Genomic DNA, 24,686 nt, shown 5'->3' on the forward strand with positions numbered 1-24,686 from the left:
CATCACGGTGCGCGGGCCTCTCACCATCGCGGCCTCTCTTGTTGTGGAGCACAGGCTCCAGACGCGCAGGCTCAGTAATTGTGGCTCACGGGCCCAGTTGCTCTGTGGCATGTGGGATCTTCCCAGACCAGGGCTCGAACCCGTGTCCCCTGCATTGGCAAGCAGATTCTCAACCACTGCGCCACCAGGGAAGCCCTAATCTTTCATTTTTAGTGTACAGAAATGCAACAGACTTCCATGTATTAATTTTGTATCCTGCAACTTTACCAAATTCATTGATGAGCTCTAGTAGTTTTCTGGTAGCATCTTTAGGATTTTCTATGTATAGTATCATGTCATCTGCAAACAGTGACAGTTTTACTTTTTCTTTTCCAGTGTGGATTCCTTTTATTTCTTTTTCTTCTCTGATTGCCATGGCCAGGACTTCCAAAACTATGTTGAATAAAAGTGGTGAGAGTGGACATCCTTGTCTTGTTCCTGACAATGCTTTCACCTTTTCATTGTTGATTATGATGTTAGCTGTAGGTTTGCCATATATGACCTTTATTATGTTGAGGTAAGTTCCCTCTATGCCTACTTTCTGGAGAGTTTTTATCATAAATGGATATTGAATTTTCTCAAAAGCTTTTTCTGCACCTATTGAGATGATCATATGGTTTGTGTTCTTCAATTTGTTAATGTGGTGTATCACACTGATTGATTTGAGATACTGAAAAATCCTTGCATCTCTAGGATAAATACCACTTGATCATGGTGTATGATCCTTTTAATGTATTGTTGGATTTGGATTACAAGTATTTTGCTGAGGACCCATCTCCCAGAGTAATGGAAATAAAAAATAAATAAACAAATGGGACCTAATTAAACTCAAAAGCTTTTGCACAGCAAAGGAAACTGTAAACAAAACAAAAAGACAACTCACAGAATGGGAGAAAATATTTGCATACATTGAGACTGACAATGGATTAGTCTCTCAAATTTACAAACAGATGATGAGGCTCAGTATCATAAAACCAAACAACCCAATCAAAAAATGGGCAGAAGACCTACATAGACATTTCTCCAAATGGCAGATGGCTAAGAAGCATATGAAAAGATGTTCAACATCGTTAATTATTAGAGAAATGCAAGTCAAAACTACAATGGGATATCACCTCACCCCAGTCAGAATGGCCATCAACAAAAAAATCTACAAACAATAAATGCTGGAGAGGATGTGGAGAAAAAAGAACCCTCCTAGCCCATTGGTGGGAATGTAAATTGGTACTGCCACTATGGAGTATAGCATGGAGGTTCCTTAGGAAAGTAAAAACAGAGCTACCATGTGATCCAGCAATCCTACTCCTGGGCATATATCCAGTGAAAAACATGGTTTGAAAGGATACATGCACCCCAATATTCATTGCAGCACTGTTTACAATAGCCATGACATGGAAGCAACCTAAATGTCCACTGACAGACTGGATAAAGAAGATGTGGCACATATATACAGTGGAATATTACTCAGCCATTAAAAGAATTAAATAATGCCATTTGCAGCAACATGGATGGACCTGGAGATTATCATCCTAAGTGAAGTAATTCAGATAAAGACAAATATATGATATCACTTATATGTAGAATCTAAAAAAAATTATACAAACGAACTTACTAACAAAACAGAAACAGACTCATGACTTAGAAAATGAACTTATGGTTACCAAGGGGGAATGGTGGGGTGGGGGGATGGACAGATTGAGAGTTTGGGATTGACACATACACACTGCTATATTTAAAAAATAACCAACAAGGACCTACTGTATAGCCCAGGGAACTCTGCTCAATATTCTGTAATAACCTAAGTGGGAAAATAATTTGAAAAAGAATAGATACATGTATAACTGAATCACTTTGCTATACACCTGAAACTAACACAACATTGTTAATCAACTGTACTCCAATATAAAATAAAATTTTTTTTAAAAAACATTGACAGAGTTGTCTATTATGTACATGCCATTAGAGATATCTTACTTGTAAGGCTTAATCTGTGTCAAACAGTCTTCTATGAAAAAGTTAATGTTATAGCAAATCAAAAGACAGGTTTCAATATTATCCCCATTTTAAAGATGTTAAAAATGAGATATGGAGACATTAATTGACTCTCCCAAGGTAACAGAATTAATAAAATGGGGAGTTGGGATCTGAACTCAGGCAATCTGGTTCTAAAATACTTATTTTGACCACTGAACAATGGAAGATGAACATTACATAGTTTTGTTTCATGTTTTTCCCCCTTGAGAACATTACAATCTATTGATGACAAAGTTTAGGTATGAGATGATCTTTCTAATGACAGATGTCTTGTTTTATTACTATGCTTACTGCATCACTATTCATTACCTCTCTATCCATCCCAGAATCACAGGCTCTCTAGGATACTATCCCAGACAGATATGACCAATCCTAGTTTTTCAACAGAGGAGTTTGGGAAGTGAATCTTCTTACTAATCCCATATTTCTTCTTACTAATCTTACTAAAAGTAATCCCATGCTTACTATTTGCATTCTTTTTCAAGAACATACATTCCTCAGGCTGCAGATTCATCTCTCATTTGCTCTCAAGTGTTATAATATATAAACATTAAAATAAATATTACTAAACACTGTTATTTACTTTGGTTTTCTTTCAAGGATATTCCCACATTTCTTATTGGGTAACTACATATTTATTCAATCCTATCTCATGAATCTTTTCTTAAGTTAATTTTAGAGTTCAGAATTGGACATTATTCTTTAGTCTAGTTGTACTCAGTCTAAGGTACAGGAGAAAGACTGCCTCTGGTTTTCCAAGTACCATGTAAATATTTATTGATCCCAATATTTGATTACTTTTCTAGCAAGGAAATTTGCCAAACTTGCAAACTTTCTAGTAAGTTTGCCAAACTTGTCTTTACTATGTAACTAAATATGTTTGCTTAATTTTATGACTGGCAGAAATTATTTTCATTTCATTTTTATACAATTTGAGAGGCTGTTCTTCCAAAATTACACATTTATCTCTATGTCTACTGAAATGCATCCTTTAAGATTTTTAACAAGTTGAATTCTTTACCAATGGCATTTTAAAATGTCTTACTCCAAACAATGCTTTTCAAAAGTACTAGCTATAAATTTAGACGTAGTTAATTAAGATGGAATTAATATTTTAAATGTAAGAATACTCTATTTCAGTAAAACATAACTTTGTATTATAACTAATATAAGTCAGTACACTGCGGTATAAAGATTTTCTAATATTTTGGAAATCATAATGATGGAATTAGCTGTGTAGCTTTATAAATCTTGCCTAAACACTCTGAGTAAATTAAGATATTAGACTAGATAACCCCTTAAGATAATTTGATATGTTATCAATGCCAGTCTATCCACATAATGTCCATGTCCATGTATAAAATATAATTTCCTAAACCATTATTTTATTTAAACTATTCTTAATAATGCCAGCTTGTACATAAACTATATAGTTTGAGGGAATTATCCATCACGTGGAGCTTTGTGAAGTAATTCAAACCATCATGGAGCCAGTCAGAAATTTCACAGTATGATCTCACCACATCTAATGCCAGAAAATAAAAATGTACTAAACTAAAATAATGATATTAAGAATTGTCTCTGAATTTATCTTACATCAATATCTGCCATCTGACACTTGACATTTTTTATTATCCTTCTTCTGATTGTGATAAAATCTTTTAGACAAGATGCTCTCCCGAATTGATTCATACACTCTTGTTTCCTATCCTTCTTGATACTACATTTGAAAGGAAAACTTAAGAAGTTTTACTCACTTTCTCTTGTTTCAGCACCTCTATTGTACTGTGTCTTGGCACATTCTGTTCTCTCTGAGCAAAATACTTTTCCTCCCCTTAGATCTGTGTCTTCTCAGACTGAGAAGCAATATATTTAAGTTGTTGTGATTACTATATGGGTTAGTATATTGGAACAGTACCTGATGGATACGTAACTGTTAGAGAAAAGGGGGGAAAACTACATTAAAATAATGTGGCATACCCCTTTCTTAGATAGAGTTTGGTGAACATTATTAGAGATCTTGTCATCATATAATACTTGATGGATTTCTTTTTTTTTTTAATAAATTTATTTATTTATTTATTTTTGGCCTGTGTTGGGACTTCGTTTCTGTGCGAGGGCTTTCTCTAGTTGCGACAAGTGGGGGCCACTCTTCATCGCGGTGCGCGGGCCTTTCACTATCGCAGTCTCTCTTGTTGCGGAGCACAGGCTCCAGACGCGCAGGCTCAGTAGTTGTGGCTCACGGGCCTAGTTGCTCCGCGGCATGTGGGATCTTCCCAGACCAGGGCTCGAACCCGTGTCCCCTGCATTGGCAGGCAGACTCTCAACCACTGCGCCACCAGGGAAGCCCCGGATTTCTTTTTTATCTTCTCTGCTGGACAGTGAGCTACTCGAGAGCTGGTACTATGGCTCATTCATCTCCACATCATCAATGCTTAATACAATGGCACCAATGGAGTTTAGTGGTTTCAAGTAACAGATAAAACTCAGTTGAGAGATCTTAAATTTTATTCATCTGAATTGCTCACCAATAATGTTTGTGAAAAAAACCACTTATGTTGAGAGAAGTATAATTACTGCTTCCAAAAGTTCTCCTTGAGCTTAATTCAATTCCATATCAAATTGTTTTTCTACTCAAAGTAAGATATACTAGGGTACTTGAGATATACTGACTCATATTTAACTTATATTTCTGAATGAATTACATCCGGGGTCAACAAACACTCTTTCTGTAAAAAACCCAAGAGTGAATATTAGAGGCTTTGTGGGCCATACGATCTCTGTCACAACTACTCAACTCTGCTGTTGCAGTGAGAAATGAGCCATAGACAATAAATAAATGAATGAGTACAACTGTTCAATCACACTTTATTTTAAAAAATGGGCAATGGGCCAGAATTAGCCCATGAACCATAGTCCGCTGAGCACCTGGATTAAATCAATAAATTGTTCATGCTAAAATCTGTGACTTCACTGCATGGTGTCAGGTTAATTGACTTATCTAGTTCTCATTAACGTATATAAATGCTTTGTCCTCATTTGTTATAATATCTTGTAAAATAAAGAGTTTGGATTAAATCAGTTTCTTCAAAAGGCTATTTCAAAATACATTGATAAGTGCTACTTGGATAAAAATTATGTGGTTAACGCATCTAGAATAAAGGCATTTAACTAGTTCTCTTTACTATGTGTTACAATATTTATTAATATGCTTCGACTTTATAACTGTCTAATTGGAGATACAGTAGTCAATGTCTGCCAAACCTATTTGACAAGAAAACAAATTTTCCAATAACCATTTCATTGGATTAGTATCCAAGGGAACATATCTTGGAGAACACTGGAAAATACGAACACTACTATCCCTTTAAGCTCTGACTTTCTACTTAATATGAAATTCAAACAATTTTTTTCAGTATATAGTGCCTCAATTATCAGAAATAATGATGGTCACTGTTTCAACAGGAAAGATGGGACCTTTTAACATTTTTAGAATCTTTCCATAGGGAGCTTCTTACAATCAATAGGGGTAGTCTCATTTTCTTTCCTCAGAATTTGACCTGATTTCAACCATTTCTGGGGTAAAAAATGTCCTGGCTATTCATTATAATTTATTGTAATCTTTTCTCTTTGTTATCTCTTCTGGGAAAGACTGTAATTATCTTCAAATATTAATTTTTCTCTTCTTTCTTTAGTCTTTGAACTCCCACATTTTAGTTGAGTAAATGAGCTCCTAGTTGGAGATTATATTCACAGCCTCCATTGCAGCCAGCCTGGAACACATGTTTAAATTCTGGGAACTAGGATACTGGCTCCTCCCAGGTCACCTTCATTGAATAGAAACTGCTGGTCCTCCATTTCCTCTTCTCCCATCCATGGTGAGAAGTGGACATGGTTGTGGTGAACCACCTCTGGTCATGTTGCGAGATGAATGGCAGTAGGGGCCTGAACAACAAAGTACAAGAAGCCCCGATGCCTACCTGACCTGATGGAGCAAAGAAACCTATCACCTTGCCACTCCTAGCACGTCATGCTTAACACAAAAGAGAAGTAAATTTCTATCTTATTTACACCACTGGCATTTTTTTGATGTAGTTAAACAAATAACCTTAATAATGTACTTTAAAAATGTCAGAATTTGGAATTATTTCTTTCTGCTTTATAGTCCACTGTGCTGACTCTGGTCTACTGGTCAGAACTACCAGTCAAACTGGTTTATAACCTTAACCCGTACTTTTCCCTGTAGACTGGTAACACCCTGGTATTACAACTGGACCACCTCAGATGGAACCAACCTAGAGGAAAGTTTGGATTACCTACACGGAATCATAATTTCATAGATTAGGTTCTAGAGGTAGAAACAGAGACATTCTTCTTTTTCTGTGTTTAGTCAGACGGTGGCACATATATTTTATTATCTGCATGTACTTTGGCAGAAACCGCTTCTCCTTCATCAACTACTTTGGATCATTTACTTACAAGACTGACAAAGGGGAGATATATTTGAACAAACATGTGTGAATATGTTTCTGTGTATGTGCATTTGACTGCACAGCATTTTCTGAATTACCTACTATTTTTAGTTATCCATGCTTCTGTAGTCTTCCATCAGCATGGATAATCAAATGTGTTCAGTTAACAAACATGAATGTCTGGAAGGCATTAATAAAGCTTGCAAAATGCATTATTAAGTATTATTTTTATGCTGAATGGAATTAACTAGAAATATTAGTGTACATGTTAAAGAAATATGGAGCAATTTGATCATGGCTCCCTGTAGTTACAACTTTTTATATGAACAATAACAAAATCTTAGGTGAAACATGATTATAATTTTTTATTGCAGCAAATAGTCTATCTGAAGGCTGTTACTTGAATTAATAAAATTCAAAAAGCTGTGTTTTATTATAATGAAGATTCATTCACATAATTACTTATCTGCATAAACTTTAGATTCAATATAGGAAACAGGCAATTCAAGTGCTACCACTAATAAGAAAAAAAGTTTTTAAAATTAAACCTTTGATTCTAGCTTGATTTTATCCCTTTGCATCCAATTTTATAAACTAATATATTAGGCACATTTTGGAAATTTTATGGCTTTATATTTTAAAAAATAACCTAAATGCCACATTAACAATTTTTAAAAACCAACTCAATTATAGATGCATAAGTTCATTTCCAGATATATATATTATGAGTTGGGAAATGTCATCACATCCTTCATCTTCACATTTTTTATGGCTTCCCGTGGTGAACACCTGTGGCTTGTTGGCAGTGAGTTTGCTTCTCAGGACTATTAAGCACTCTATATTTTTAGAGTGGATCAACTCAGAGTTATTTAACACAGGTGTTTCTATAATTATGATACATTGGGAAATCTATAGTGCTCAATAGCTTTCAGGTTCCCACTTCTACCAGGGTGATAAAATCCTCTGTCCCTTATGCAGTGCAGCTTCACTGACGTATTAATAGAAAGTTAAGCATAAGTTTACTTAATTGACTTTTAATAAACTAGGCAGATACTTCCTTTTAAACATTTGACATTTGGTAACACATAGAATAGTTTTTGCAAGTGGATTATTTTCACAAGGCAGGCCAAGTTACCTCAAATATCTTAAAGAAATATCAGATATTATATTTAAAGACTATACTGATCATATATTTACATTAATAGAATTTTTGGAGCCCATTTATTTTATGCACTATTGCATGTACTTTGCCTTGGAATACATTTATATATGGCATACCATATATAAATTAAGTGGCATTAATTTATATGCCACTTAAATTATATATGGCATACCATATATAATTTAAGTGGCATATAAATTAAGTGGCATACCCACTTAATTTTTACATTCCAAAATATAAAAGAAATACTTTAATATTATATGTTGTGGAAAATATAATATGCACATGTGTGGGCTTAATTTTAAGGCAGAGCATATACAGAGAGCAGTTATCTTCAGACAAATAAAATTATCAATCCTAGCCGATCTCCTTCATCTGATTTTAGATATCTCAAAACTTTGCTTTAAAGCCATTAGTACTGCACCATGGTCTACACTGATTTTTAGATTCTTAGCAATAGAAACACTTGAATATGACACCACCAAAGGTAAATATCTTTCTCAAAGAAACATGAATTTATAGGGAACTCATCTGGTTTGGCAGTACCCTAATGTCACCTTCACTTTCATATTCAGTACTTCCCTTCGTCCCATTTACTCTGAAGTGGAGGTGAGGGGCTTGTTCAAATTAATTACCAACACTAATAACAAGGGAGAGGAGGGGAGAACTGTGGCCTTAGCAACCTTGGTGTACGCATGAACTGACTCGTGGTGGAGCCGCCGCTGGGGCTTTGGACTCTGTTTCATTCAGGTTTGCACACCCTTGCCTAAATTAAGTCACGGGATAAATAGCAAGCACCTAATCAATATTGCCAAGTACATGTCTGGGTAAATGGTAACTGAAGAGAGAGTCCTCAGCCCTCCTGAGACTCTCAGACCCTTCTGTCTTTACAAACGCTTCCAGAACATCATGGTGTGATTCCTTCTGCTACTATCGCTGCTGACAACTCTATCTGCACTAACAGATGAGAACATCATTCAGAGAAAAAAACAGCAAAAAGTTACAGTATAGATATCGAACAACAGAAGCACAATAACTTCTTAAACACCTGACGGACAAATAACATAAAACAGAGGAGTTAACAACCATAAAAAGTAATACTCTAGTCCTCATATCCTCCTCTGGTCCTCCCCTCCCCCCAAACTTCAGCTGGATGAATAGTTAGTGTTTTTATAGTTCTAATAATGTAATAGCAGGTTTTGATTTTCCTGCATTCATAGGCTAACATGAGTCTGCAAAGACAACACCATTTATTTTGACATATAATTTTACTTTATTTTTATTTTTTGGTATGTCTTTCTACCATGATGTTGGATGACATTTAACTTTATAAATAAGGTTTAGCTTAAATTTTCCAGAAAAACTGTGTGAATGAACTAAAATAAAGAAATAAAAAGGCAGATTCTCTTCTCAGCTTTACTGAGGAACACGATAAGCACCAGAGACCAAACAGAAAAAGTGAGACTTCCTCTCCTTACTCACAACAGTTGTTTCATTCTCTTGCTGGAAATGTCCTCATCTCTAGCATCTTTTATATGTCTTTGCCTATCAAAATGGACTTCAGTAAAGAAGTATCTATCAGCTTTTTATACTTTCAAGTGATTGAAGGCAGTAAATATCCCTCCCAAGGAACTACATGCTGACTCACCTTTAAAAAATGCAATAAGCTGTCTTCTATTAATGGGGTTTTGGTTGAGCAATGCTGTGGGAAGGGCGGTTAGTAAAATGCTTTAAGGGAAGACTTCATCAGGAAGTGGAAAAACATTGCCCTGGAAAACAGTTTTAAGCATTGTGGCACTAGACTTCTAATGTCTCTTTGTAAGAAATGTGAAGGCCAGGTATATTCATGTTTTCCTTTTTTATCATCCTCTGGCCATTGCACTCTATTGAATGTACCTTCTATTCATTTCAGACTATTATAACTTCCCAAGTGTCACTGCAGACTTGCAAATATTTTTTTTCTGTTTTCTCTGCTTATAAACCCAGGTATCCTGAAGGATCCTGAGTAACTACTGTGCATCTTCAAAATTCAATTTAAATGTTTCTTTCCCTCACTTCATCCCTTCATTAGTTCCTATTTCCCATCAAACTCTTTGCTGATTAATTTTAGTCTTTCAGCACTGTATAAATACCTGCAGTTTAATTCTCATCAATGTTCTTGTAACTCTTCATTTGTTTCCCAACACATTAAATTTAAAGCCAGGAGCCATATCTTCTTTGCCTTTGTTTCTCAAGGACCATGAAAACAGTATTACTAAAATCTTTGAAGATATGATAAATATTCTGCAATGTTCTTGTCTTTTGTGTGTTTCTTTACAGTTTGTCAACTTTAATAAAGTATCTTGGATTATTTTAGCTTTTTCCCTACCTCTCTCTTTTTTTAAGAAAAACTTTAATGCCTATTTGTTAATGTTTAGATGTAGAATAAGATTTTGTCTCACCTACCAGGAAATGTCTATAACTTCTTTCTTTATTCTACCTTCTATGGAAATTTTAATGTGTTCTACCAAAGATGTCTATTAAAATTGAAGTTTAAAATGGAAGCAGTTATTTGTATTACTTAGTAAAATACCCTAATTTGGGTAAATTTGTTTAAATGGCTTCAGTGAAAGCAGAGGTTTTCTGTTTTCTAAATAATCTCCATACTCTAACTTCCTTTGCTTTTAATGGTAATTTTTTCTTATCTTCTCATTTCCATTCTAGGACTTTCTTAGAATTGTTGCCACCAAATTAACAATGACGATTGTTTTTTTGTCTTTAAATATTAGGAAATTCATAAAAGGGCATGAACTGGAGCCATGTATGCAAGTGTATTTAAGAATCTATGTGCTGTCAGCAAATACATCTGGTCCTTAATCCCTGCTGTGACAATAAAAGCTGCCTATTCTGCAGAAAGAAATTTAAGTTCAGATGTGAGCTCTTCCACTTTAAAACAGAAAGAAAAACTTATTTAAGCATCACAGTTATACAACAGGAAAAATATATCTTTTCAGCACCATGTAGCAAACACTTATATATCCCCACTCATCCTGTGTCAAAATTTTGTTCCTCTTTCTTAAAGCGAAACATAAATATCTAGTACACCTAATCTTCTAAATTATAGCAGTAGTGCCAAATCTTTATCTATGAGTTCCTGTTCACCAAATATATTTTAAGTGCATGGGTTATCTTGTTCTCACAACAAACATGTAGTTCGAAATCCCTTTACAGATAGGGAAATTGAGGTTTAGAAAAGAAAAATAACTTGCTTGAGGTAACACATCTGGTTAGTGGTAGGGCTAACATTTAAACCTAGATAGCCAACCTCCAAAGGCCCCCCTTTTAAATGAAATACCACACATCCCTTAACACTATATATGCAATTGCTGTTTGATCCTGGACCCACATTTTTACTAATCTTCATACTATATGTTAATATTTGGACATCAACATCAAATCAAATGCTTTCATATACAGCATTAATGATAAACTTGATGGTGACCTTAGCAGATTGTTCATAAATAAGATTTGACTGTTAAAATTCCTAAATTGGTGTGTCCTTCCTGATTTAACTGTTGAAACAACTAATGCAGCTTTTCTTTTCCTCTCTTAAGATACTATTGAGTGATTTATTGCTAAGCACAGGTTTTTAGTGTGAAAAGTTTTCTGACATATTTGATGAATTGGGCCTAGGAAAAAACACCTCTCTTAAACAACCGTTTTCTGAATCAACCGAGTATGATATTAGGTTCAGAGAGAAGTGCTGTCTCCATTGGGACCACATATCTCTTTGATTTGAGTAGTCTTCCTGGCTACCCTGGTCAGGATGAATTATGGCGTGGAAAAGCTTCTATCAGGAGATATAAGCAGTCAGAGAGAGAAGGATAAACAGAAAGTCATTTTTAAGCCAAAATGATCCCCATTATTTTGGTTCATTGCTGGATTATGTATTTTCTTGCAATGAAAAAGGAAATTACTTACCCCCAAAATACACTGTTAATTATAATGTGGGGTCATTAAGAGGTAGAACACAATTTTAGGTTTATATGTATAAGTGTGGAGAAGCTGCTGCCCACTTTCACATAGCAGTTAATAATACAGACACTATTAGAACTCAAAAATATCAACTCCAAATCTGCAGTTTTGGACTGTTTTCCCAATTGCCTCCATCCTTGAACTTTGTCAAACTGAAGTTCCCTACAATAATGTTTAAACTTGATAACTAGGTATTATAAACAGAACAACTGGTAAAATGTTTTTGTTTTAAATGAATTCAGTATTTTCCCTAAAATATCTTATTCTGAAATACTGAGGGTAAAATAAAAAGAAAAACAAAACAAACTAACAAGAAGTATATAAAATATTCGATTTGTTTGTGATTTTTAATTCTCATGTCCTAAAGCTTAACATTTAATCAACAGAACGATTCTATTAAAATATAAATCTGATCATGTCATTTTTCTTCAAAAGACTACAACAGTTTCCCATTACACTTAGAATAGACTAAAACTAAGATCTTTCTCAAGATGCAAGGGAGAATTTTGGAAATTTTTCGAAGTGCTTTGTGTATCCCACTGACTGTGACACACTGTATTTGGTAAGGCAAGAGAGCAGGAGTTCTGAAATTCAAAGACAATACCACACAACAAAGAATTGCTCTTCATGTTTCAGTATTTTTTATTGTCTGGCTTAGACCCAAACACCACTTTAAATGTAAATTACTTTCCCATTCAGAGAAGACAAAAATTATGCAAATCAGGTGAAGTTAGGACTGTGTTTTCATCAAAACTTTGCCAAGCAAGCATTGTTCACTTTTTTGAGCAATCACAAAGCCGTAACCCAAAGTGTCTGTAGTGTTGAGTTGCCAATACAGACTACAGGCATAGCTGCAAGGGTCACAGTAATTCTACATATGAGGGCAAGCATCTAGCAGCTTTACTGTGTCATATAGTTGTGCCTTTGTATTGAAATGCATACTTTTATAGGTTACTTTATATTTATTTTTCCTTCATATTACTGTTAGGATAGTATATTACCTTTAAAAACATTATGCATACATTGGTTAAACAATCTATGGTTTTCATTTAAAGATGGCAAAAAATATAGAGTAGGAAAAAAAAACTTTTTCCTCCACCTTCTTAGTTTCTCTGGCTGGGGCCCTGTGAATTACACTGACAAAAGACAGATTAACAAGAGAAAAAACAAATGGAGTTTACTATCGAGTGTAGTGTGCATCCTTGCAGGAGAAACTCAGTGATGAGTTAACTCAAAGGAATGGTTAGAAATTTAGCTTATCTAGAATGTTAATGATAAATGTGTAGAGAAGTGACAGACAAAAGAAAAGACTTTAGGCTTCCAATGTGGCAAACTGTGGGAAGGCAAACATACGGGGGAAATTAATGGAGTACTGTTTATGCTGGTCCATTTCAGTGCCAACTTTTCCTCTTCATTGTGGTCTTGAAACTTCCCAGGAGAGGGGATATATGGCAATCCTCATATCTCAAAGGTTTAGTCAGATAAGGGAAACTCTGGGAAGGCTTCTTTCCCATCTGTTGAACTTCAAATGCCTTCAGCTCAAAATAAGGGGCATATTTTGGGGTGTCATATTTCGATCCCTTATTTTATATACACACACACATTTGTCAAAAGCAGAGGTGCTCAATTCAATACATTCAGGAAGAACTGCCTCTCACACCTTCTCCACCTGGCTGACATTAAGACTTAAACTGCTATCATCTTTATTAGTTACTAAGTTCCAGCCATATTATTCTCCTTGTATTTTTTGAACACTCTCCTAATCATGCTCCTACCTCAAGGACTTGTACTTGTTGTTCCCTCTACCCGGAATGCTGGAGCCTCCAACAGTCACGCAGCTATTCCCTCCTTTTCATCAAGGTTTTATTTAAAAGTGACTTCATCTGAGAGGAGTACTTTGTCAGTTCTAGTGAAAAATAGCAACTCTCTGTCACTACTTACTGTCCTCTCTGCTTCCTATATCCCCATAGCATTTATCACCGCTCTACAGCATGACATGTAATGGTATGAGCTTCTTGAATTAATTTTTTGTCTCTTTCTTTCTCTTTCTCATTAAATATAAATTTCTTAAAAACCTGTAGAGTTAATTTATCTACATTCATATATATATATGTATACACACACACACACACACACACACACATATTCAACTCTTCCCGTTTCTAAAGGCACAATGCAATGGAAGTGTGAAAGAGAACAGTGACAAGGAGTGTTTGGGATTAACATTTCCCAAATGTTTTACGTTTAAGGGCAAAACAGATTTACACCTAGTGTAAAGGACAAAGATCTACTATAAGTGGGACTCAAAATATCATCTGGGTGAACGCACAGTCAGCAAAGTATTTGAAGCACAAATTACAAGGACAGGGAAGCACCTTTGGTAAAGATGCTGATAGAGACCTTTTAATGGTTCTATAGAAAAACAAGGTGACATTGGTTTTATTGAAAGGAAAAATATTAGCCTCTAGTATTTTTAAAATGCAGACAAATTACAGGTTTAGAGTCAAGAGTCTACTGCATCTCTGCATACTGAATGACTGTTGAGAAATAAGTACTTTCTTGAAATGATATTGAAAAGCACAGTGTAAGCTTTTGTAAAGAATATGTGAGAGGCACGGCGGTTAGGAATCCACCTGCCAATGCAGGGGACACGGGTTTGAGCCCTGGTCCGGGGAGATCCCACATGTCACGGAGCAACTACTGCCCGTGCGCCACAACTACTGAGCCTGCGCTCTAGAGCCCACGAGCCACAACTACAGAAGCCTGTGCGCCTAGAGCCGGTGCTCCACAAGAGAAGCCAACACAACAAGAGAAGCCTGCGCACCGCAACGAAGAGTAGCCCCTGCTCTCTGCAACTAGAGGAAGCCCACGTGCAGCAATGAAGACCCAACACAACCAAAAATAAACTAAATAAATAAATAAATTTATTATTTTTAAGTCTTAAAAAAAAAAAAAAGAACATGTGAGAAAGATAAAACGGAGAAGGGTATAATTCTTGATCTAAAATGAAGAACCAGGGAAGTGAGTATCAAAAATAGCCTATACACAAAAGTTAGAAATCAATGGATTATTTTTTGGGACTTCCCTAGTGGCACAGTGGTTAAGAATCTGCCTGCCAATGCAAGGGACACGGGTTCAAGCCCTGGTCCGGGAAGATCCCACATGCCACGGAGCAACTAAGTCAGTGCACCACAACTACTAAGCCTGCGCTCTAGAGCCCACGAGCCACAACTACTGAGGCCCTGTGCCACAACTACTGAAGCCCATGCACCTAGACCTGTGCTCTGCAACGAGAAGCCACCGCAATGAGAAGCCCACACACCGCAACAAAGAGTAGCCCCGCTCACCGCAACTAGAGAAAGCCCACGTGTAGCAACGAAGACCCAGCGCAGCCAAAAACAAATAGATAAATTTATAAAAGAAATCAATGGATTATTTTAACATGTGTAAGCCATACGTGTTAATGGAAATACTCTATGCTAGTTTTTTTTTTTTTTCCTCAATCAATACAGGTTGAAGGAGAATTTGTATTTTATGTACAGAAAACTCAACAGTATACATTAAGCCCAGTTTGGTGGCCAGTTCCTTGCCTTTTGCCTTTTCCAGCTTGGCAACGCAAGCCACCAATTTCAGACCCAGGACATTGCCTCCCCCAGTGACAGCGGACCTCATCATATCTGTCACTGTAACTGGTCCTGATAGCTTCCACCTGCTTAGCCAGAGATCCTTTGTCTTCTCAGTTAACTTGTGTGAAGGCGATGGTGGTATAGGTCTTGCTGTGTACGAGATGCCCCAGCCTGGCCTTGCCCTTGATAACACAGTAGGAAGCGCCCACTTTAAGATACAGGACAGGGAGGAAGATAACCAGCCCAACGGGATCCACATCATGTGCAGTCACTACCAGCTGAGCCTTCTTGTTCTCCACCAAGGTGGGGACAGTATTAACCCCTGCTCGAAGAACAGGTGGCCTCTTAGTGGGGACATCCCCTTTGCTGGCAGCTTTTTTCTCAGGTGGAGCCAACAATCTCTTGCTTTCTGTCTGACCTGTACTTGTGGGCCAGCTTTAGCAGCTGTGTAGCTGTTTGGCTGTCCAAGGCTTGGTTAACTGGGTGAACTGGTTAACTGCAGGAGGCACTTTCAACGCTTAAGAGAGGACAGCCCTTTGCCACCGCAGTTCAATGCAGCTTGGCCATTTCACAAATAGGTGAAGTGCCTTTTGGGTTGGATGTCCTGCCCAGTGACAAAATTCTTGGGCCTTTCCTCAAACAGGGGATTTACCACCTTCTTGGCCTCCTGCTTCTTCACGACAGCAGGGACGAGGGCTAGCTTCACAATAACTCTATCAAGTAAATGCCATTATTTTCCACTGTTAACAAAATGAAAATAGTATAAGATCACGTAACTGATACGTAGTGAGACCAGGATTTGGACACAATTTGACAGTCACCAGAGACGATCATTTTAATCGTGAAATATAAATAACCATGTATAGTAAATTTTTTTAAAATCGATTCTTTTACAAACAGTCCATGAAAAGAAATGAGAATACTCAATGTTCTTTTTGAGACACTATGCCTGATATTCATAACACATACTCCTATCATGAAGGAATAATCTCTAGTTATTCATAGACATCTGGAAACTTTGGAAAACCCAAACCAGTGGTACAGTTTATAAAAAGAATGAAGGGAAAAAAAAGGAGGGAAAGAGGGAGGAAGGGCAGAGCCAAATCATTTTATAGCTTTTAGTCTGGAAAACTCTTACTCATTCTTCTTGACCAAATTAAAATATCTCCTCCCTCAAAAGTTTTCCATCAGCAGTGCATTTTTTGTTCCTGTGCTACCACGATATTTTCTTAAAATTACTGCAGTAGCACAAAAATTCTTACCTAACATTAGTTATATAATAAACTGTGCTATTTAAACTTATAACACATCAGATATTATAAAATGTAGAATGAATTTTTATGTAGAAAGTGTCATCAATTTACGATTAACTTGAGTTTCTGTTTACTTGCTTGATGAGAGATTTCAGGATGTTACTCAACTAACAACATGGCAATATGATTGAAAAAATATTTATAGAATGGAAAATCAGTTTCCTGTCACAATGAGATAAATATGATAAAGATAAATCCAAGTATCAAAAGCATATATGTTGTTTTGTTTACATGCTGCAGTTATGTGTTCATAAAACAATTATATCACAGCAAAAGAGAAAGTAAAACTACTGTTTGTAAGCCAGCTGGTAACCAATCTATCTTCCTCATATTCCTTAGCCCTAAGTAAACCTAATGACATGGAAAACATTTTGTAAGTATCTTGTCATATTTACATAAAATGTTCAAACAAAATGTAATAGCTGCTATTACAGTGTGAAAAGACTGCTTGAGCAATAGAAATCTTAAATATGTTACTTTGCAAACAGCAATACTAACACAGCAGAGTTCAATAACAACTGATGCCCACTTATACAAGAAGTCATTCAACTGCTGGTAGCTGCTGATGAAATATGATATTGATATATCTCCAAAATATGTGCACTTCTTTCATGAGACCTACTGTAAAGACCTCATCTATATCTTTTGTAGGGAAGATGTTAAATTTAACGGGTGTGCAATGAAAGCAGAAACGCAGATGAAAATCCAGATGATTTTGTTTTCTTGATAAACAATTAAATGGCACCATTGCCAAATTTATACACCTATGACTGAGTACTCAGGTGATTTTTTAAAGCAGCAAGTGGAGCAAATGTAAAAGAAATTTAAAGCAAACAACTGAAAGTGACAGCCTTAATTCTGTTTGGAAACGTATTCAGACGGCCTCTTCTGCAAGCAGTGTATAAAGTTTTAACTTGTCAGATTGCTTAAATGAGACTGCATCTCACCATGGAAGGAGGAAAGAAAAAAAAAAAAACCTTGCTTCTCCCTGACCTTAGCTGAAAATGAGCATCTAATATTTCAAAAGTGCATTACAGTGTCTACAACAGGAACCTGGCAGATGACAGTGAGGAACTTGCTGTTCTTTGCTATAACATTAAGCTTTCAATACTTAACTGTTAGGGCTTCCCTGGTGGCGCAGTGGTTGAGAATCTGCCTGCTAATGCAGGGGACACGGGTTCGAGCCCTGGTCTGGGAAGATCCCACATGCCACGGAGCAGCTGGGCCCGTGAGCCACAACTGCTGAGCCTGCGCGTCTGGAGCCTGTGCCCCGCAACGGGAGAGGCCACGATAGTGAAAGGCCCGCGCACCGCGATGAAGAGCGGTCCCCGCACCGCGATGAAGAGTGGCCCCCACTTGCCGTAACCAGAGAAAGCCCTCGCACGAACCGAAGACCCAACACAGCCAAAAATAAATAAATAAATAAATAAAGTAGCTATAAAAAAAAAAAAAATTAAAAAAAAAATACTTAACTGTTAAAATGTTTAAAAGGTAAGTTGTGATAATAACAAAAGTTTGTTAAAATTTCATATTTATTCTTAGAAACAGAATTTTTGTGATAGTGATGTTTGCCCTCACTCTCAGCTTTGGTCAAGACACAGAATTTGGGCAATAAATCCAAAAGAAATAAAGGAAATAGAAATAAAACCAAATGCAACCTTGTCAAAAGAACACAGCCCCTTATTTTGACAGTTTAGAGGACTGAATTAGCTTTTTAAGAAAAGTTTTACATTTTCTTATGTAACTGGAGGCTGAACAACTCTTTCTGATGTATCCAAAATGCAAATTTACTTTGATCACCCATTGCCCCTTTAAAATATACCTAGTGTGGTAACTGCCAGGGTTCTCCTGCCCACTCTTAGATAAAATTTGTTCTAGGGATACTTTAAATTGTTATTCACAGACACAATTCAGTAATTAGAATGTTTAGCCCAAGATATTCATCACCACGAGGAATTTTGATTTAATAGCATACTTTTACGACTTTATATTAACACCAGCCTTTTTCAGGCTGGATGTCTTCAAGATTAAAAATGGTATAGTTGGCTTTTCTATTTATTCATCTAAACTTCTCTCACAAACAACTCCTTCCCTGCCCTCTTTTCTAGATGCTGTTTTCAAGGTAAGGACAGTTCTTACTTTAACCATCATTCAGCTCTAATTTCCTGACATATTTTGCAAGGGTTTCTTTTCTGAGTTCTTCTGACATTCTCTGCAGGCCACCTCTCTCCCCCCCCCCCACCCGCCTTTCTCTTGACTTTGTTCTAGGTGGCCCTTTGCCACTCTTTCCTGAGCTCTGAATACGCATCTTCAGCTTCTTGCTGCTTCATTCCCTCCATGACTCCAGGTGGCGCTCTTGGACAGAAGTCAGGATGGCTTGCTCTACTACGCAGTTCATATCAGCTAGGAGAGAACCCTACAGGCATTCATCCATTGTTAGGACGTATCCAGGGAGTGTATGTAGGTCGACCCCAAAATAGCATCACTCTCCGAAGAGCTATTAAGTCCTTTTTCTTTTGCAGGAGTTCCAAGGTGAGAGTCAGATCCTAGTTCACCCTGCCTCCCAAATGAAGGCGTAACGTGTTAAGCTTTCTACAGATCCCTGTGAGAGCCTGCACCCCCCATGAATGTTTAAGCAGAGAGAGGGAGAAGGGGAGGGAAGGAATATCACATCCTACCTGGAGGAGGGGAGGTAAAGAATATCACATCACATTTTTATTCAAAAATATTTTCCTCCCAGTATCTTCTCCCCCAAAACCCTCTCTCCTTTCTTCCTCTTCATCCCTTATATACTTGAGGTAAGAGGATTCAAAACACTAAGATCAACTTATTTTAATTATTTTAAATTTTCTTTGTAAATTCTTCAAATGGTGATTCATCTTTGGAATGTCATATCTACTGCACATGAGAGTCAAACTTAAGCTGTTCTACTTAAAGTCTTTATTATATAATAGTGAAATGACACTGGCTTCAGAAGGCATCTTAGATACTTAATTATATCCAGATGCACTTATAAGAAGCATCTGAGCAAAACACGAAGAGATTAAAGGAAGCATGAAAGAATCAGGCCACAGACCAAAAGAGACAATCAGTTTCTGACACTTAGGATCCTGGAATACATCTTCTGTTGAAAGAGAGGGATGCTGAAGATATAAAATAGATTCCTGCAGGATTTGTTCACTTATTTGTTCATTTGTTCATTCATTCATCAATTCATAAAAATAAATGTGAATATCTTGAATGTAACAGGCTAAATGCAGTGAGCTAGAATGCTGTGCAAGAATATAAAATATTAGTCATATTTTACAGAACTAGTTATAATACCTTTCTAATGAGAAGTTCATATAACATCTTCCAAATTTTCTTATAAAAAATTTAAAAAGTGACATTATACGATGTTCAATATAGGAGCATAAAACATGTTTTCCTTCTTGCCCGCTACCTAATAGTATTGGCTTAATTTCCTTTTAGTATGTTATAATGGGGATTTGAGCTGTGCATTTTTATTCTATTAATTATGAGTCCCTCAGATTTTGAAATGAGAAGTCAACAGAAATACACCACTCTTGAAAATTAACGGAGCTTTTCCAGATTTAATCTGGTGATCTCAACCATGTTAAACTACTCATACATTTAATTTAAAAAAAAGTCTTTCAGTGATGACAAATTATTTAATCATAAAGTCAATTAAATATACACAAACACGAAACTAATAAGAAACTATTATACTATTTACACAACTACAAAACCAAAAAAAATTACTAAAGTACATTAAATATTGAGAAATTAGATAATAAATTGATGTAATGTAGCAGATAATGTTTTGCTGAAACTAAATCACCTCTTAAAATACAAGAACAATTTTGCCACACCAACATGGGGTTTTTGAATTCCACATACTTATTCTAGTTTTAGGTATGTGATGATTCCATTCTGGAATCAATTTTAGTGTTATTATTCAAACTACTCTAAAATGACTATACCATGAGGTCCCATGACCTTGGCTTAGCAAGAATATTTTATTTAGTTTTTCCTCCGCCTCCATTCTTTTTCATTAACCTGAAACCATTAAAAAGTAAAATGATTCATTGACTTAACAAATCATAAAATAAATCCACTTACTGAATTCATTCTGTAATGTTGCCATTATAGTTTTAATTAACTATGTAGCTCTAAGGTAACCGTTGAAATAATGCAGAATATACTACATTGTTTAAACTTAAAATTGAAGTAAATGCAGACACTTAAATTTTTCTCATGGTAACCACCAAGAAGAAGGAGGAGAGGGAGGAGGAGGCGTGGGAGAAGAAGAAAGAGAAATTTTCAGGACCTTCAGGAATATACGGCTCCCTGGGAGACACCGATTTAGCCCTTCTGTTCCTGTGTAATCTAAAGTACAAAGTTTAAAGTTAGTTTATAAAACAGTATTTAATTTTATATTAGCCTATATAATTAATATATTCCTTTTTAAGAGTTTTATTTATTATTTTTAAATATTTGATATATATACAAAATATTTGTGGCATGCATATACATTTTGAAGCATAAAAGAGTACCTGAGAACCTACAATTTAAGAACTGCAACTTACTCCAAGGAACCCTATCACTCTCCGTGTAACACTTTGCTTTTCAGGATTCCAAATCCCTGATAGCCCCCTTCCCAGTCAAGAGGTAATAACAACCTGAATTTTAAACTTATCATCCTTGGCCTTTTATTTATATTTTATCATGTTTACAGTTAAACAATATATTGTTTCATTTTACTTATTTTTCATTTTTTAAAATAATATAATCCATATAGTACTTTGTGGGTTTTTTCCCCCTTATTTACTTGTTGCTGGCTCACTTTCATTATTCTACCTTTTTCTCCTCATAGAGTTTAAAGTTAATTTATATTCATTTCTTGAAATGTCAACATTGAAGGCCATGAGAGTCTAACTCTGTTGTGGTTTTTTTTGCCCCACAGATTCTTGTTCGTGGTGATTGTGTGTGTGTGTGTGTGTGTGTGTGTGTGTGTGTGATATGTGACTGTGGAAACCTGGGGCCTAAATTAATGATGCTTTTCCTCAGAGAGAACTTCCATTTCCCATGGCCACGGTCTTATCTCCTGCTGGTACTGACACAATCAATCCCTCCACCCCACAGAGAACCCTACCATTCCCATAAGCTTAGTACTATTTTTGGCCACTGAGAGTCTTCTAGAGTGTGTTGCAAGCCCCCAAATCCATAAGATTTATGTTTTAGCAGAATTTAGTTCTTTCACAGTAATCTTCCAACAGTATCTAGTCAGGAAGATACTGTTCAAATATTTATGATACTTGTGTAGAGGAAGTACCATAACGGGTCTGTTCCAATTACACCTGCTTATTTTTTTATCATATATATGTAATAATGGAATTCATTTTTTTAAAAAATCAAGAATTTCCATATAACCAAAGAACAGAGAATAAAGAATCATGGGATTTTAATGAATTGCTTGTTCACACTTAGCGATATTTATTCCAAAATGCATTACAAAAATGTGTATCAATCAAGTGTATATCAATTTAATATAATCAATATAAATATTCTTCATATTCTTGAGTTTCTCTGTGGACAGCCTTTGTGTGTGTTTGTTAGAGGGGAGTTGGAAGCCAAAGAAGAGCTTCTTTTTCTAGTTTTGATGTTCTTTTGTCTAGTCATATAATTTGCATAGAAAGAGATCACCAGCCTCTCGCTGGTATCACATAAGTTTGAATTAACAATATATAATTTATACATTAGCATATTAAAATATATTAGTTTACATTGGAAGATTCCAGTTACTTAAATTATGGAATTTTCTAGTCAATTGCCTCTCTTCTACTTCTTATATTCAAAGTATTTCAAAATGAAGTTATTAACAGTAGAACTGTTTTGACAGAGATGGGTACCTAAGCTAAGTTTGACCAATCTAATTTCTCAGCATAAGAATATATAATTAGGACAAGCTTCATATGGATTGGTCATGGAATGAAGAGACATAGGTCACGAGAGTTATGGTGGCTAGCTTCTATGGACCATGAAGATAAGGGAACAGAAAAGACTAGTCTATAGAGAAGACAGACTAAAGCAGCAGAAGAGAAAGATAAGAAATGAAAGGTGGAAATAAAGATTCTCAGTGCTTCTTATTGCATGGTTCCAATGTCTTTTTTAGGACCTCCTATCCTTGTGTTCCATGAGATGCTACTATGTGCCCTTAAAATATATGTATTTTTTTACTGTTTTGTCTTTTCTTTCTTGAATTTATTCTGTTATTTACAACCAAAGAGCCAAACTAATTTTAATATAAGCTTTGGTAAAAGCACAAAAAAGAAAATTTCTCCATTAGCAAGACTGTTACGCTTACCAGATCCACTATGTGACTCTGGTTAAGTTACTTTACCTGTCTTGTGTAAAATGCAAGCATGATATTCCGACCTTTTGTGACAATTAAGTGAATTAGTACATAAACAACGCTTAAAACAGTGCCTTCACATGGTAAGAATTATGTGTGTTGACTCTTGCTTGTATTATCCCCATTTTGTAAGAATTTTAAATTTGTCGATTCCATGCCACTTGCCACGTTTTAATGCAGCAGGAAGCAATATACTAATCCATTATGAAGTTGGTTAGCAGTGCTACTTTAAGGGAAAGGAAAGAGATAAATGAGAAAAATTTAAATAATTACTCATAAGCTAGTGCTTTATCTGATAGATGAAAAAAATATTTTTAAAAAGTTTAAAAGTAAACCTTTTTAAAACATGTTTGCCACATTTTAGGTTGCTGTTTCTAATACGTACCACATTGTCATTCTGGAAATAAACCAAATAGTCTCAATAGTTACAATAATGAAAAGTAACAATCCTTAAATATGTCACATTTTCTCTCCGTGGTTTCACGTTCAACACAACCTGCTGCTTTAATATAAAAAGACACTTGAAATGAAAATAGTTCACTATTAATGAAACATGTAGTCAAGTTCACAGTAATTTCTTGTCTGTGAAGTACTTGTCTGTGAAGCAGTGAAGTACTTCCTTTAGATTCTTAGCCTTCTCTTGAAGAACTGATGTGTTCAGCTTTAAATAAACTAAACTGGTCTCTCTCATGTCAGAACATAGGCCAGGTGGCCAGAAAGATAACATGACAACTTTAGGAAGGAATTTCCTACTGCTTCACACCTTATGAACTAATTCTTTCATTCCTGTTCAAATGCTGGCAAGCAAAGCAAGAATGTTCTTGTGAGAGGATGGAAGGAAGAAAAAGCACATTCCAATTCAGTAGGGCGAATTCATAAGTGAATATAACTATGTATTTCTAAAACTAAACCCAAATGTTGCCTCTTTTTTTCCTGTCTTCAAAAGGCTAAATTATATATATAATTTAAATATGTAAATCTATATCTGTCTATATATCTATATATACATATACAGCATTTTGAACAATGGATCTAGGGACCCTACCTCTAAGTTGTCAAGCAGAAAATGGAAAACTGTATGATGTTTATCACAATTTGAGTAAAATTTAAAATTACTGTGAAAAATATCAAAGTATATAAAATAGATTCATGTGATATGTTAAGCTAACATTTTTTTTTTTCCTGAAAAGGAAGTGGCTTGGGGTTTTATAAAATTGGCCTCAAAGGCTGTATGCAGTCCTGTCGGTAGACTGGTTGTTACACTCGTAACATTTCTGTAACGGAGGCTCAGGAAAGATTCTTCCTCGGCCAAATACACTGTCTGAAAATTAAGTGCTGTCTGTGGTCATAGGTGCTCGATTTGCACCCAGTCTGCTTGGACTATGAGACAGCTAGGAGGGTACCCCTCAGAAAATGGGCACCGTGTTGGTTTTCTATTGCTGTTGTAACAAATACCACAAAGAGTGACTTAAAACGAGACACATTTAGTGTCTTACAGCTCTGTAGATCAGAAGTCTGACACAGGTTTCCCCTGGCAACATCAAGGGCTTGACAGGACTGAGTTCTTTTCTACAAGGCCTAGGGGAGAATTTGTTCCCTTTTCTCTTCCAG

General features: G+C 35.9%; 1 pseudogene; it reads right to left on the reverse strand.

Moving 5' to 3' along the window:
• The window catches only part of LOC103011311 (60S ribosomal protein L7a-like), a 69,059-nt pseudogene extending 50,060 nt beyond the window's left edge, over positions 1–18,999 (reverse strand).
• Positions 19,000–24,686: the final 5,687 nt, after the last annotated feature.

The sequence above is a fragment of the Balaenoptera acutorostrata genome, chromosome 2 (genome assembly GCF_949987535.1).
Source record: "Balaenoptera acutorostrata chromosome 2, mBalAcu1.1, whole genome shotgun sequence".
NCBI lineage: Eukaryota > Metazoa > Chordata > Mammalia > Artiodactyla > Balaenopteridae > Balaenoptera > Balaenoptera acutorostrata.